The sequence below is a fragment of the Lepidochelys kempii genome, chromosome 1 (assembly GCF_965140265.1).
Source record: "Lepidochelys kempii isolate rLepKem1 chromosome 1, rLepKem1.hap2, whole genome shotgun sequence".
In the NCBI taxonomy this organism is placed as follows: domain Eukaryota; kingdom Metazoa; phylum Chordata; order Testudines; family Cheloniidae; genus Lepidochelys; species Lepidochelys kempii.
In genome coordinates this window covers 197,684,196-197,698,031 of record NC_133256.1, presented here as the reverse complement: position 1 = coordinate 197,698,031, position 13,836 = coordinate 197,684,196, and the positions used below count along the sequence as shown (strand labels likewise).

The window sequence follows — 13,836 nt, the reverse complement described above, 5'->3', positions numbered from 1 at the left end:
CATAGCACCTAGGAGCCCTAGTCATGGACCAGACCGCCACTACGTTAGGCCCTGTGTGGTGTTAATACCATTCAGACCAGTGTGCAAGAATAAGATTGACAGGTGATGCTGCTTCATGAATAGCAATGTCTGTCATCATCAGAGAAACCAGTTAGCACAATGGATAGGGCTATGTCAGTACTTCACTTTTAGAAATACTGACTCAGCAATTTGCCATGTCAGCGCTGATGATGTGGGGGGCAGGCCATTTCCTAGAATGGCTCTGCCAGACTGCTCTGTGGTTTCTTGTCTCACAATATGACTGAGAAGACTGTGACGTAATATCTTTTATTAGACCAACTTCTGTTGGTGAGAGAGACAGGCTTTCAAGTCACACAGAACTCTTCCTCAGAGCTGTGTGGCTCAAAAGCTTGCCTCTCACTAACACCAGTTGGTCTAATAAAAGGTATTCCCCACCTTGTGTCTCTAATATCCTGGGACCAACATGGCTCCAACTACAGTGCATATGAGAAGACTGTGACACACGAGCTGTGCTCATGAGACGAGGATCAAGAGAAAGAGTGTGTGTGTAGGGGAATGGTTCCTGCAGTGTGCAAAGCTGACTGTGCCCCATGGGAAGGTTTAGATCGTATGGTTATAGGGGCTCTAAAAATGCCTAAGATAGAAGATAAGATACACAGAGGGGGCTTAATGCCCTTCTTGGGCTATCTGCTTTAGTTGTTTGAGGCCAGCTGCTTATTGTGTAGAGAGCTTTGAAGTTCCCACTCAATGTGTACACCTCTCTCCAAAACCACCAGGTCTTTCAGAGGACAGACCACAACAGGGACATGACCAGGAGATGACCTAATAAAACACAGTGAGGAAGGGACTCTGTTTCACAGCACTTCATATCAGGTTGTGAATGCTTTAGGACAGGGTGCCCAAGAAATATGTAGCCTCCTAGAGGAGAGAGATGGCTCCCTTCCCTCTGTAGTTCCTCATCCTTTGAGAAAAGCAATAAAAGGCAGATGAGGGACCCAGAGTGCCACCGAGAGTGCATTCAAAACTTTTGAGGGACCCAGCATTGGGATTTGGGATCTGTTGCATCCAGGGAGGGAGGAGAGGAGAGGAGAGGGGAAAGTAGGCTGGTCCCAGTTCTTTATTCAAACCCCAAAATTAAAAAAAAAAAAAAATGATAATCAATTAAAGGTTTTGTTTTTTTTTTAGAAATGTCACCAAAATAAATGTGAATGAATTTCATAACAATTTATATTAGTAATTTATTCATTATTCAAATGAGGAAGTAGGTTTTGACTGGCTGTGACAGGATACTTCTTGCCCCCCCCCCCCCCCCCGTGGCACATCCCAGCACTCAGAGGGTTCTAAAGTAGCTGGGACACATCACCTCTGACCTGAAGCTTTGTCACACCGCCACCCCAGTTCCTTTTTGTACATGGAATTTGAATAAGGAACTGAGTTTTGACTGGTTACATATATGCCAAAATACTTCTCTGGTCACCTCCAGGGTCACATCCTTGCAACTGTTATGAAGAGATGATGCCATGCCACTCCCAGAGCCAAAGCTTCATTTCTGGGCAACACTCTGCTAAATGTTGTATTCCCATTTCTATTTTGCTTTTTCTTTGTTAGTAAACATACAAGAGACATGTAAAATCACTCCAAAACAACATTCAACCAACCTGTTGCAAATCCAGCTGTTACGTTTTCACAGATATTATGTGACAGTTAAAATTAGGAAGTTGATAAGAACACTGATTTATTCTTAGACAAATAAGAACAAGGTTACATTTATCAATTTGTTTAATTGTGTTACAAATGTTTTTTATAATGACTGTTGTGTCTTTACTCTTTACAAAACAAAAATGAGATGAAACTACATGGGCACAACTAGGTCAAAAACATACAAGGATTAGGTTTAATGCATACTGCTCCTCTGACTCGTTTTCGATGGCTTCTAAAACATATAACACCAAAGGCTACTTAGGGGATACTTCCTTATTCTCATACACTACAGTTAGCTGAAGCAGCTAGTGTCTTTTGAATTGCATGAGACTCATACAGTATCAATATGTCTTGGTGAACTTTCCTTTTCAAGGAAGAACTCATCTGCGGTTAGAATACCTCCTGTTCCTTTCCTTCATAATTCCAAGGTTCCATCATAGAAATGCCACCCTATTTGTCCAACGTTGTGGAAAACTACAAAACAGTTCCCCCTGCTGTATATTATCCTAACAACTTTATAGCTGTAGTGAGAACACCTTTGCTTTAATAAACCCTAATGCTTATGCAAATAATTCTGATGTCCTCTGCTGAACTAATCAATATTTGAAACATTTTAAATACTAAAGGTACATTCAGATTACATGATCAGATGAAGGGTTTTTCTTGGACAGGATTGTTTCATTCTCTGAATAGTCAGTGAATAGTATTTGAAAAGATGCAATTCAGTACTTTACTATAACAATTAAGCTGCATCTTGTTTTCTTTCAACTTACTTGCTATCACACATGGAAATCTCTGATGGACATAGTCAAGGGTCAAAGTTCTGATTTTTGCTGTGCTCTGACTTAAATGCAATTAGAATGAGTAAGATGCATGGTTCACCATTAATGAAAATATGTTTACTCAATTGGTGTATTCCACTGCATCTGTTCACTTTACTTATTTTACAGTTTCAGAGTGAAAGAAGTTACTATTTCTTATAACCAAAAATATTTTAGTAGACAGCAGTTGTTGTTGTTGTTAATGCTAATCATTGGTGACACCCACAGGTAAGCATTCCTAAGGATTTGTACTTTAAGACCCTGTTTAGCACAAAAGGGAAGATTTTTTTTCATGAGTTCCTGCATAGAATTCCCATATAATTTTGGATTGTCTGCCTCTCCATAAGGAAGCTTTTATGGTCTGTAATCCTGACACAACCAACCTACTACACCAAATATCCACATGGAGGGAGAAACTTTGATAACGGTGCCTGTGCAGAAGGGCCAATAAAATGGTTTCATAGATTCACGAAGGCTAAGCTGTTCCTAATGTTGGATTTTCAGACAGTGGGTGTATATGACTTGTACCTAGATGCCACAGGGTCACTAGCTGTCAAGAGACCCCCATCAGGCAAATATTGAATCTTATGTTTTTATGTGCTCAGTGCCCTTCAAACTCAATCTACATACTACTGGCAGCAGCATTATTAACAGCAGACCAAAGCGCTCCAGCAATTTCATATTGGCTGGCCTGACTTTCTCCATATACCCTTAGGATAACTGGTCAATGTCACAGACCACAAAAAGTGGCATATAACTTTAGCTGGTCTTGAATTATGCTACTACAAAGTTTTCAACCAGATGTTTCATCTATATTATCTCCGCGCTTGTTTTGAAGTCTGTTGTGTGTGTGAAAGCCAAATGATTTTGCAATATAACATTTGTGCAGTGCAATGAATAAAAATATGTGGAGACGATTCTAATGTAAGGGTTTCCACTGATCACAAGAAGTTTTTCTAGCTTGTTTTTGCATTATTGCAAAATGGGAAAACTGTGCATGAATGCAGCTAAATGATTAGCAAACTCAGCCTGATTTTCAGTACAGCACATCTCATCAAACTGCTCTAGGACATAACAGTGGGGTAAAACATGTGCAGGGACAACAGCTGTCCTTTGCTAAAAAAGTTCTTGAATTTGACAAGAAAATAGTGATTGAGAATAAACAGGAAATTTGAAGAAATTTATCTTTTTGTTAAATCAATTCTCACATGCCCAGAAAAAGATGAGCAGGACAACGTGAATTCTCCTTCAAACATACATTATCGTACTCAGCTGTAGGCAGGCCTGTTCAATTATGTCCCAAAATCACCATTATGGAGAGGCATTATGCCACAAGAGATGGAGAGCCCCTAATCAGGGACAGCAAAGCCAGTGCTGAAAACTCATTCAGAATTGTTAAAGCACATTCTGAATGACAAGCTCCATTATAGAGCTTCAGAGTTTGTGGAAGTTATGACAGACACTGTTCAAGGTTAACCGTGTGCAAATGTAATAAGCATATTGCAGGACAGTGACAGGAAGAGGTCAAAAAAGAAAGTAGCTAATAATTTTATTGATTCAATATTCTATGCAATGAGAAAGGGGAAATATCAATGAATTGCAATAGGAGTGGGCTGTTGTATGTGATTATTTCAGAGGCATCTTGTTTTTCCTGGGTGTTAATGCAGTCCTGACAGATACTGCAATCAGTCCATCCATTCTTCCTTCACAAGCTATGAAAAACAGTACTGGATTTTACTTCACTAAAGTTATTGGCTATTAGTGCAGTAGAGTCAGTTTGATTTGTTTTCTTAATTCTTTCCTTTCTGGCAGATGTTTGTGCTCTAGGCCAATGCTGTGTTTTATTTCTCCTGTCACTTTTACAGTTATGTTCACATTGTGATCCTGCTTTTACAGTCTCTTTTTGATAGTCAGATCCAACCAAAACCCACCCATCAAATTTATATTTTGCTTTCACATGCCAAAATGGAGCATTTTTCTTCCTAGATGTCTTTGCTTTAACATGATCCTGTTTAAAGGCAAAAGCAAAGAACTTATAATTTTCTTTTCTTTTTTGCCAAAATACACGACCATCCATTTTCCAAACAATATTGTGCTAATGTTGATGACCGATATATCTGGTTCCACTAATTTTTACACAAATATATTAAATGTAGATGTATGGAATAATAATAATCCCTAGCTGTTATATAGCACTTGTCATTAGCAGATCTCAAAGCCCTTTACCAGGAAGGTTGGTATAATTATCCCCATTTTACAGAGGGGGAAACTGAAGAACAGAGAGGTGAAGTGACTGGCCCAAGGTCACCCAGAAGCCCGGTGGCAGAGGCAAGAATGGAACTGAGGTCTAAGAGAAAGAATGAGGAGTCCTTGTGGCACCTTAGAGACTAACAAATTTATTTGGGCATAAGCTTTCGTGGGCTATAACCCACTTTGTCAGAGGCATAGAGTGGAAAATACAGTAAGCAGGTGTCAAGGTTCCTTTCCTACTCTGAACGCTAGGGTACAGATGTGGGGACCTGCATGAAAAGCCTCCTAAGCTTATCTTTACCAGCTTAGGTCAAAACTTCCCCAAGGTACAAAATATTCCACCCTTTGTCCTTGGATTTGCCGCTACCACCACCAAACAAATACTGGTTACTGGGGAAGAGCTGTTTGGAAACGTCTTTCCCCCCAAAATACTTCCCAAAACCTTGCACCCCACTTCCTGGACAAGGTTTGGTAAAAAGCCTCACCAATTTGCCTAGGTGACTACAGACCCAGACCCTTGGATCTTAAGAACAATGAACAACGCTCCCAACACTTGCACCCCCCATTTCCTGGGAAATGTTGGATAAAAAGCCTCACCAATTTGCATAGGTGGCCACAGACCCAAACCCTTGGATCTGAGAACAATGAAAAAGCATTCAGTTTTCTTACAAGAAGACTTTTAATAGAAATAGAAGTAAAGAAATCACCTCTGTAAAATCAGGATGGTAGATACCTTACAGGGTAATTAGATTCAAAACATAGAGAACCCCCCTAGGCAAAACCTTAAGTTACAAAAAAGATACACAGACAGAAATAGTCATTCTATTCAGCACAATTCTTTTCTCAGCCATTTAAAGAAATCATAATCTAACACATACCTAGCTAGATTACTTACTAAAAGTTCTAAGACTCCATTCCTGGTCTATCCCCGGCAGAAACAGCATATAGACAGACAGAGACCCTTTGTTTCTCTCCCTCCTCCCAGCTTTTGAAAGTATCTTGTCTCCTCATTGGTCATTTTGGTCAGGTGCCAGCGAGGTTACCTTTAGCTTCTTAACCCTTTACAGGTGAGAGGAGCTTTCCCCTGGCCAGGAGGGATTTCAAAGGGGTTTACCCTTCCCTTTATATTTATGACAGCATGTATAAATATACAGCACATGAAAAGATGGGAGTTGTCTTACCAATTGGGGGGTGTCAGTGCTAATGAGGCCAATTCAATTAGGGTGGATGTGGCCTATTCCCAACAGTTGACAAGAAGGGGTGAATATCAACAGTGGGAAAATTATTTTTTGTAGTGCTAACGAAGTCATCAATCATGGTGGAAGTGGCCAATTCCCAACAGTTGACAAGAAGGTATGAGTATCATCCGAGTGAAAATTATTTTTTGTAGTGACCCAGCCACTCACAATCTTTATTCAGGCCTAATTTGATGGTGTCCAGTTTGCAAATTAATTCCAGTTCTGCAGTTTCTCGTTGAAGTCTGGTTTTGAATTTTTTTTCTGAAAAATTGAACTTTTAGGTCTGTTATTGAGTGACCAGGGAGTGCTGGTAGCATAGGGCCTGAGGAGGGAGTCTACATAGCCAGACAATCCTGCTGTCAGAGTGCCAGTGCCTGAGATGATGGGGCGTCAGGATTCCCAGGTTTATGGATTTTGGGTAGCAGATAGAATACCCCCTGGTCGGGGATCTAGGGGTGTGTCTGTGTAGGTTTGTTCCTGTGCTTCTTCAGGGAGTTCTTAAGCAGATGGTGTCGTTTCTTTTGGTACTCCTCAGTGGGATCAGAGGGTAATGGCCTGTAGAACGTAGTGTCAGAGAGTTGCCTAGCAGCCTCTCGTTCATTCTCCAACCTATTCATGATGATGACAGCACCTCCTTTGTCAGCCTTTTTGATTATGATGTCAGAGTTGTTTCTGAGGCTGTGGATGGCATTGTGTTCTGCACAGCTGAGGTTATGGGGCAAGTGATGCTGCTTTTCCACAATTTCAACTCGTGCACGTTGGTGGAAGCACTCTATGTAGAAGTCCAGTCTGTTGTTTCGACCATCAGGAGGAATCCATGCAGAATCCTTCATCTTGTAGCGTTGGTAGGAAGGTTTCTGTGGGTTAGTGTGCTGTTCAGTGGTGTGGTGGAAATATTCCTTGAGTCAGAGATGGCAAAAGTAGGATTCCAGGTCACAGCAGAACTGTATCATGACTAGAGAAAGAAGGGTTCTGAAAAGAAAAATCTGCCGGGGTCCAAATTGTCAGAAAGATTCATCAAAATACACTGAGATTCAGAAAATGGTTCTTCAGTCTTTGGCATGAGGACAAAAAGGATGTAAAAACAAAAACATTAAAGGAAGGCTTAGTGAAAAATCGTGTGTGCCAGAAGAGCGAGGATTTCCAGTCTTTATATATAATGTGACCATTGTGATATTTGCAACAGCTGGTGAGGGGACAGTATATGGGGAGGGCTCTTAGTTACTACAGTGCATTATGAGTCACATGGCCATGGTGCATCATGGGAGATATAGTCCAGTTTAGGAGCCCAGCCCATACAGGAGAATTGAGCCATGATGTACCTGAACTACCATTGCCATGAGGCACCATAAAAGCATTTCCAAATAAAAATTATTAGCCTAATTTCTTGGTTTTCAGATGATCTTCTTGGACAAGAAGTCAAAATTTTCTGCAGAAATCAAACACTTTGTGTGAAAAATTTTGTTTAGTTTAAAACCTAATTTTATGTCAAGAAACAACTTTAATTGATAACTTTTGACCAGCCCTAGTTGTTCACTCTAAACTGTGTGGTGCTTCTCCCCTCACAGCCCCACCCCTTCCCCAGACTGGAAATACCAAGCAGGAGAGTGTAGTAGGGGTACTCTTCACTACAGTGTAATAGTTAAAAGGACTTGTCACTTTGGGGTGACCCAAGCAGTATCTTGTCATTTACGGGGGGTTGAAATCAAGTGTGTGTGTGTGTGTGTTGAGGGGCTGGCTATAGTGACATGGGTCAGCACTTCTTGCAAAGAAAAAAGCTTTGGGCCAGGGAGTGACATGGCCAAGGTACAGGTACTTCAGAACAGCCTAGTGGTTGCAGAGACATGTCACCTGAGATGATCCAAGTAGTATTTTGTTACTTGTTACCCATCAAAACCCAGTTCTTTATTCAAAGATCTTCTGCAAAATGGAAGGTGAGGTGGTGATGTGTCACCAGATTGCCCAGGAATAAAGGTTCAAGTCAGGAAGTGACATGTTTCAGTGTCTTCAGAACGTGCTAATGGTTGCAGAGATGTGTCACTTGGGGTGATTCAACAAGTATTTTGTTGTCACATTTAGCCACTCAAAGCACACTCCCTTATTCTAACAATCCATTAATAAATAATAAACCATTTAATAACTCATAAGAACGGCCATGCTGGGTCAGACCAATGGTCCATCTAGCCCAGTATCCTGTCTTCTGAGAGCAGCCAATGCCAAGTGTTTCAGAGGGTCTGACATTCCAGGGTGGAGTCCAGATCACTGAGTGTCATCACTTGCACTGCAACTTGAAGTGCCTCACAATGCTTCGCTATTGTAGGTCGCAACTTGGGTCACTCACAGCCTGCCAGCATGCAGGTCACACCCTGAGTGTCTGTGTATAGTCACTACCCTGGTCCAGCAGATATGACCCCAGAAATTTATCAGCAAACACCAGCCACAGCTTTGGTTACTACTTGCAGGGTGACCCCAACACAATTCCTAAACTTAAACTAGACTTGGTTCAAGGTGGAGTTCTTACCACTTGTTTTCAGTACAGTGCTGACTCCCGTAGTCCAACAGCTGTTTCTTTTGTCATCTTAGATGAACAGAAAGAGATGAGTAGGAAGAGATAATTTGGGGTGTCTTTGCCCTTCATTTTTATAGTTCAGTCATCTGTTGAAATGCCTTTTCTTAGTGTGACCCCTAGATAAAGTTCTTTCCAGCTGAGAGCAAGGAAACATGGAATCTGGTGAGGGAAGGAGGCTTCATGCTATTTCTTTTCTTTTATGTATGCTGAAGTACAGATTTTCTTTGGCTTCTTTCTTCCCCCTGCTTTAACTGTCTGAGGACTCTGTTTAACACATATACAAACTGAGGTAAACACACATCCCTTTGTTTAAGACAGGCCTGCTTGGCCAGTTCTACCTAATCTGGGCTGTGTGAGTTTGAACATGTGCCTTTAACATCATACAGAGGGAATTTCATAACTTTACACTTAATGTCATAGTGAAATGTATGTAGCAACATTATTGACCACTGAATTATCTTTCAAATGATAACTCACCAGGCATATTTTATACATACATTACTACAGTAGTGTGTAGGATGTGAATACAGGAGTGCGTTTGGTCACAGAGGGAATGAACAGAATGGCAATTATCAAGTGATCCATCCACTGTTGTCCAGTCCCAGCATCCCTCAGTCAGAGGCTAGGGACACCCAGAGCATGGGGTTGCATCTTTGACTATCTTGGCTAATAGCCTCCATGAACTTATCTCATTATTTTTTTTGAATGCAGTTATGCTTTTGGCCTTCACAACATCCCCTGGCAATGAGTTCCACAGGTTGACTGTGTGTTGTGTGAAGAAAATTTAATCTAATTAATTTTGGTGACATTTCTAAATATTTAAACTTTCTTTAAAAAAAAAAAGTAACTTTCACTGTTGAACAAGGAACTGAGAACAGTGAATAACGAACTAGGAATAAGGACCACATTTCACCCTGAGGAAGAACACACTTTTTGTTTTGTAGGGAGAAGGCTGGCTGGACAACCCCTTGAAAATCCTGCAGAGGGAATGGAATAGCCTTTGAAAAAGTCCTCTGTGCTGGCCTCTAACCCCATCTCAAGAAGACCTGCCATGAGGTAAGCAACTTATATATGCATGTTTGCGGACAGTAGAGGAGGGTACAGCAGCCATCTTGGGAGTTCCTCCATCTCCCTCTAAGAGAAATGTGGGGGAGGAGAGGTGCTAAATCACAACATCTCAAAACTCTAAAAAAATGTTCACTTTGAATTCAGGTCTAGCGATGAGTAAAGCAGTATGATTATGCATAACGGGATGGGGGGATTTCATGAATTGGTCACGCATCACTGATTGGACTGTATACCATGCATGTGCACAAGTGCACAGAGATGCCAGGGCTCATCACAAGAGAGGAAGAACCTCTGCTGGTAGTGCAGCTGTAGCAGCAAATTAATTCTTTGGGAAGGGCAGCAGGAATGACTGATAGAAGGGACTACTAGAGCTTGCTGGAATAAGTGGGATACAAAGTTGATATATCCAGAAAAGGTCAGAAGATGTCACAAGCCCCCTTCCTTTGAAAACTTCTTTTCTCCTCTGTTTGACTTCTTAAGGGAAGACCACTTGCTTTCCAACTCCACAGCAATTTTTGTCAACGTGAACTATTCATGAGGATAGAGGATTCTGCTTGACTATGTGATAGACCTTTTTCTTTGAGATAAAAATGTGGGTGATGATGAGAAAAGACCCTGGAAGTAATCAGTACTGATTTAACCCATGAGCTATGTACATTTTGGCTGCAAGCTCATTTTAGCAGCTAGTTACCAAGCACGTCTCATCCATATATAAAAAAGTGCTTTACAAAGGTGGGCAAGTATCATTATCCTCATCTTACAGATGAAGAAATGGAGGCACAGAGGTGTAAGCATCTGTTTTTTCCAAAAGTATCCGCTGCTTTTGGGTAGACAATTTGAGGCAATTTTGGACCCAATTTTCAGAAGTGATGAAGAACTACAACTAAAGGTGGTCAGAAATGTTTTAATCAAAAAACGTCAATTAATCAACACCAAAACTTTTTGCAGGAAAGAATTGGTTTCAATGAATTTCTCAACTCAAAAGATTTTTGGAAAATACATTTTACAACATCCTGTTTGGTTCCATTTTGACATTTTTAAATAAAAAAAAAATCATTTTTCTGTTTTTATATGACTTTTTATTTTGAAATTTAGGATAATTATAATACACTTTTTTTAAAAAAATGGTCAAAATTGAAATAAAACATTTAAAAATGATGGAAATGAAATATTTTTGATTGACTTGAACCATTTGTTGTTGTTATTTCATTTGTGAACATTTTTGAAATTTTGACTTTTCTCCGTTCTCTGACATTTCTGAAATTTTAAGAATGTTCAAGAGAGAGAAAAGCCACTTCCTGCTACGCTCTACCTCGTCCTCCATTTGAAGTCAATGGAATCTGTAGGCTCTTGTCACCAGAGGCGGATTTACAGTAAAACACAGGATGCCCCCAAAGACAGGGGGCCCCAGGGCCGGGCAGTTGCGGAGGCAGAAGCTTGGTCCTGCCACCTCCTGGGGCTCCTGCTGCAGGCTCCGCACCCACCGGCAGCCAAGTTCCCCCTTCCCCGCCTCTTCCCCGTCTCCTCCCCAGAGCGTGCTGCATTCCCACCCCTCCCTTTCTCTCTCAGCGCTTCCCCTACCACCATACAGCTATTTGCCAGTGCTCAGGTCACTCCGGGAGGGAGGGAGGGGGAGGAGTGGGGCCGCAGCATGCTTGGGGGAGGAGGCAGAGAAGAGGCAGGAGCGGGGCCTTGGGGAATGGGCTGGAATCGGGGCAGGGCACAGCAAAGGCAGGGCCCCCGTACTGCTCCTACACATACCCACCCGCCCCCTGCTGTGAGCTGCTTGGTGCAGGGGGCTGGGAGCAGACCCCACCCCCACCCCGTGCCCTGACTCCTGCACCCCCCCACATCCCCAGCCCAAGCACCAAATGGGAGCTCCTGCATACACAGCCCACATTTCCATCTGCACCCCTCACACCAAATGGGAGCTGCCTCAGGTAGCGCTCCACATCCAACCCCCTGCACCAGCCCTGAGCCCCCTCCTGCATCCTAACTCCTGGCCAGACCCTGCACCCCAAGCCCCAGCCTGCTCCTGCACCCTAACTCCCTTCCAGACCCTGCACCCCCAGCCCTGAGCCCCCTCTTGCACCCTAAGTCCTGGCCAGACCCTGCACCCCAATGTGTTTTTCCATTTTTTTATAAAGCCCTCTTATCCAAAGCACTTTACAATCATTAGCTAATGGTACAAACAATATTTGGAAAGATCATTAAGTGGTCCACCGAGCCCTCAGCGATTTTCAAGCGGTCTGTAGAAAAATAAGTTAGACTACAAAAAATAAACAAAGTGTTATACCAATAAAATGAAAACCAGCAGGATCTTAAAGGGAAAAAGGCAAAATACCACATTTATTGTGACTACAGAAAGAATCCTAGTAAGCAGTTAGAAAAGGAGTACTTGTGGCACCTTAGAGACTAACCTATAACATTCCATTCAATTTCATATTTATTCACACATTCACACATTCATTCATTCATACACACACACACACACAGGTTCTGCAAGGTTGTTATCATAGTTACCAGCCTTAGAGTTGCTCATGCCAAGCCACTGGCCAGTTGGCCTGGACATGAGGAGGGAGCAGGGCCTTGTCAGATGCTCATCTGATGCTCCTGGAAGTTGGTTTGCAGAATCAGACCCCAAAGTTCTCACTTTCTAGAGTCCATTTTTATAGGAATTTCTTCCTATGCCAGTCTATGGGAATTGCTTCATCATGCTGTTGCTGAATCAATCAGCAGATAGCACATTCCTGACGGCTCCGTGCTGCCAGATGTTATCTTGTTCTTTGGTTCTCCCATCCTTGAGGCTGTTGGGTGGATTCCAGTCTGCCCTCCGGGGGTCCTCTGGTTATTTCCACTTGACGCCTTCTTTAGCCGATGGACACTGGATTCTTAGGCTGGCACATCCCTGATCATTCAGTTATTATCCACACCAAGCATCCATCCACATACATCCTCTATCTCTATTTTAATCACAATTGTTAATACAACAAAAGGGCGGGGAGTCTCTGGGTGCTGTTTCTGTTGTTAGAGTATTGCTTTGAGTCTCTCTCTGTGTGAATTGCTTTGAGAACAGACTCTGTCTTAGAATGTACTAACACAATTAGCAGCTTGCAAGTTTCACACATAGAGGGAGAGAAACAGTACCAAAAACCAAGAGACCTCTTAATTAGTAATACCCTGGAATTTAAACTATGGGGAATCAAACTCATTTGTGATTTTAATACAGAACTTCTTTAATATGATCCAACAAAAGTACCTCACTTTATTTTCATTTACTTCCTATTACTTATAGGAGGAGGATGAAGAAAAAAAGTATGAAAAACGGTGGCGGAGGGGAGAAATGAGAGAGAATATTCTTTTTGTTGGCTGGGTCCAAATGAGGGGCCCCGAAAATGAAGCTGAACACAGGGCCTCACTAACTCTAAATCCGCCACTACTTGTCACCCTATGAAAACCACCCATCAGCAGCATTACACTGTATACTGGGATAGTTCTGACTTAAGTTTTAATTTCCTGGGGCAAATTCTGCTCCTGGTTCTGCATATGCAGTACTCACTCAAACCAGTGGGAATTGTAAGCACACAGCCAAAAGAGGAATCCAAATTCTGCAATCTTGTTGGTTTTAAATTCAACTAAACATTGTCTGAAAGACAATCCCTTTTTATAAATTATACTGTACTGTGAACTGAATAAGGCTGTAACCATTTACAGGTAAGATAAGACTCGTGGCAATGATTCACCTACCTATCTTTTTGCTGCAATGGTACGAAGATGAGGTTTTAGAAATGTGGTAAATAATATTCAATAAGCAGTGTTAATTTTAATAATTTATTTTGCAAGATATTAGTGGATTACCTTGTATTCTATATGATCTCATTGCTTGTGTTTATAGGACAACTGGCAAACGAGGGCTATTTGGCTTAGGTAATGATAATCCAATAATTAGCTTTGTCTCTTCCTCCAGACCTTCAGGACAAGATTTGGCTGTAGTTAAATAATATTCACAGGAATATGATAATAAACCACTGGGTGCACTTGCCTTACCTTCTCAACTCTAGAAAAAACTAATCTTGGTGAGAAGACCAATCACACCATGTTTGTCAAAACGGACATTGGGACAGATTCTGCTCTTAGCTATGCTGGTTTAAATCCAAAGTCGTTCCCC

At 41.7% G+C, this 13,836-nt stretch overlaps 1 protein-coding gene across 5 annotated transcripts in view; it reads left to right on the top strand.

Annotated features, from left to right (window-relative positions):
• Positions 1 to 13,836, top strand: part of ST3GAL6 (ST3 beta-galactoside alpha-2,3-sialyltransferase 6) — a 177,960-nt gene that overhangs the window by 42,621 nt on the left and 121,503 nt on the right. For all 5 annotated transcript variants that reach the window (XM_073307840.1, XM_073307832.1, XM_073307848.1 and 2 more), the window contains one exon: positions 9,545 to 9,656. The gene's annotated coding sequence lies outside the window, so the exon portion shown is untranslated. The remainder of the gene's footprint in view (positions 1 to 9,544; positions 9,657 to 13,836) is intronic.